The 3,180-nt window shown below is 33.6% G+C and overlaps 1 long non-coding RNA gene across 1 annotated transcript; it reads right to left on the bottom strand.

Moving 5' to 3' along the window:
- Positions 1-1,677: 1,677 nt before the first annotated feature.
- On the bottom strand, positions 1,678-3,180 carry LOC144562775 (uncharacterized). Its single transcript, XR_013514204.1, has 3 exons — positions 3,022-3,180; positions 2,181-2,261; positions 1,678-1,969 (listed from the first exon to the last, which is right to left on the bottom strand). It is a non-coding gene; the product is annotated as an uncharacterized LOC144562775 (long non-coding RNA).

The following is a 3,180-nucleotide window of genomic DNA, read 5'->3' as shown; positions in this document are numbered from 1 at the left end:
AGCAGCGTAACTCCAAAGTTTTTGAAGAGAAGTCCTTGCCTCCGAAACTGGCTGCTGACTATGCTTGGAGGGAAGCAATTTTATGGCTTCATCATTGCTGATTTGAAGTCTTGTTGTCTAATGTTATACTGATGTTGTTTTTCATTTGATTTTATTTTTGTAACCACTGATAGCTTCTATCAGTTTTTCAAAAAAAAGGAATACAACTACACAACGGCCCAAAGCTATTAGTACACAATGCAACAACTTTAAACAAATTTGCCACCAATCAAGCCTAAATCCTGAAAGATAGAATAGATCGAGGATGACAATCTCCGGCAACAAAGTGATGCCGGCCATGCAATCCTCCTTTGTCGAGGCAGTTCAAGTCCCTCCATTGAACTGGCAAGTATGTTTTTGTTGTGATTTCGGGTAGGTTATAGTGCAACAATTCGAAACAGTTCAATATTTGTTCACTACTCGAAAATCAGAATCCATGTATAAAACTAATTCTAGGATTAAATCAGATTTTACCACTAGACGCGCAGCGGAAACTTCAAGTCTAGCAGTAGCCTTCTTCTCCTTTCCTTCTTCTCCTTTCGTTCCGTGTCAGATTCACGTAACAGCCCAGCAGTCACGCCTCTATCAGTATCCACACGAACAGACCCAAAATCAACAATCAGTCGGTATGCTAGTATCGATCTGAAAGTCCCGTTTTTTTTTCTTTTTTCTTTCTCTCTTCCGTTTTCTAATATTTGTGGAACAGAATTTCTAGAACCAACATTAAAACCAAACTGCTGCATGTATATTTATAATACTTATGCATCCATTCAGTTGCACCATCTGGATGCATCTCTTCAGAAAACGTGATCTGATCTGAAATCAGATCAGATCAGATCAAGAATTTGAGCCTAGCCCAATAAAACTTAATATATTAATTCAACCCATATTATTCGGCCTGTAGAACACTTCTTATAGTTTTTTTATCCCTCTCCAATGTGAAGAATCCACCAACGATGAATAGAAACCGATTTCTAATAGATTTTTTTATTTTCTTGCTTCAAAGAAACATTCGATCAAAACATTACCGTACCAAGAGAAACTGCTATGCACTGCTGCAAGACTTGACCAAAATAGAACCAAGCCAATTCATTATGGACATTAGTATTTTGATTAATTAGAGGTACACCACATATTTAAGTACTATATATATAGCGAGGAGGGATCGAGTTAACAACAATTTTTGAGTTACAACAAGTATTTTCTACATTTTGAAAGTCCAAATCGTCGATCCAAACCGTTAGATGTGATCTCTACAATAAAATGTGCTTGGACACCAAATTTTACATTTTTTAGAATTTTTTTACTATTTATTAAGATGGATACAAAAATTAATCAAATTCAAACCATTGAATTTTGTACCCATCTTAATAAATAATAAAAAAATTTCAAAAAATATAAAATTTGATCTCCAAACACATTTTATTACAGAGATCACATCTAACGGTTTGAATCGACGATTTGAACTTTCAAAATGTAGAAAATACTTGTTGTAACTTGTTATAACTCAAAAAATGTTATAACTTGATCTCTCCTCATATATAGCAAGTCTATGTCATTGTTGTTTACTAAATAAAGCCCCAGCACAATCTAATCATACTAACAACTATGGTTAATATGGCAAGAAATTAAATAGGATTTGACTTGAAAATGAAAAGATCCAATTTAGCCAAATCGAACCAGTAACAGTAGTACAATGACAAAATATAGAAAATACAAGAGAAATTTTCAGAAAATCCAGAGACCACTTAAAGTTCTACAATTGATATGTTTTAGCAAGAACTAAAAAAATACTTAGGTAAAGAAAATTCTTGTCTCTGGGAGTGCCGGCCTCTTTCTTGGTCTCGGAGAAGTTGCAAAATAGGAAGAGACCTCCATGACCACGACAATATAATAGATAGATCCATGATGATATGTTTTCTGCTTTACTCTGCAATTTAAGAATAATGTATTATAAGTTGTAGATTCATTGAGGAGAGAAGATAAATTCTAACATAGTAGTTAGAAAAAAGTTGCTAGTTCAACAAAAAATTTTTTAGACTAACTGATTATATTATGTTTATTTGCTAAAAGACCATTTGGAAGTAACTAAAACTCGAGTGAGGCAGTTATTGTACAAACTAAGGGTTAAATGGAAATACCAGTGACTTGATTAGCGGGTTCTTGCAGGGTTGCCATTACAATATCTTGCGACTCTTGTGCTTGTGGGGTTTCCATTTTTTCTACCAAAATAAAAGTATTTGATCAGTTGCTGCTGAATAACAAAAAAAAGCTACAAATAGAAAAGCTCTGCATAACTGCTGGAATATAAATATATACAACCAAAAAATCTACTTGGCATGTTAATGCTTAATTGATTTTGGTTTACAGGTCACTTCAAAACCAACTTGTTGCTCAAAGACCAGATTATACTAGAAAACAACTTGGCAGTGGTTTAAGAACATGTTATGCAAATAATAGTTTACACATGAAACAACAAAAACAAAACATAGTATACAAAATACAATTTTGAGATCAGTAAGATAAAGGATGTGATTTGAAAACTAAAATAACAATTATATTGATGAAAAGTAAAAATTTGGGTTTTGACTCCAGACAAGGATGAAATACCAAAGCTAATAAACCTTTTTTCATCATTGTATAAATTGTCGTTAATAAACCTCATAAAGCTTCTTTTATCATTGCTGGCTCAGGAATTTCTTATATTATACAACAGCAACTTAATTAACTTGGATAAGAATAATTACCAAAGGAAGATTTACATTACATAATATGTTTTAATAAGCATTTGCAGGGTATATCGGCTTGACCTTTTTCTCATTTTCTATTTTTAGTCTTGATTCAGTTAAATGGACGCATCCTCGTGTCAAAAACTCAAAATTAATTGAAAGGGCTCGTTCGTTTCTTCCCATACAATTTTCCTACCTGTGTCTACAGCTAACGCTCTATCAAGGAGGAGGAAATTAGAAGAAAGAAGCTAACCTTCATAGGCTGAATGCAAACAATTTCACAGTAAATCGTCTCCAAGTCGCGCAGAGTTGAGAAGTAAACGAAATCGCCCAAACAGCCGCCTGGAAAAGCAGAAGAGGGATAAGATATTTCTGGAATAGTGACGGATGGATCTTTCCAGAAAAGATGGTA

Source organism: Carex rostrata, chromosome 12, assembly GCF_964058835.1.
Source record: "Carex rostrata chromosome 12, lpCarRost1.2, whole genome shotgun sequence".
Classification (NCBI taxonomy): Eukaryota; Viridiplantae; Streptophyta; class Magnoliopsida; order Poales; family Cyperaceae; genus Carex; species Carex rostrata.
The sequence above is the reverse complement of the archived record's forward strand: the minus strand, read 5'-3'. Positions and strand labels throughout refer to the sequence as shown.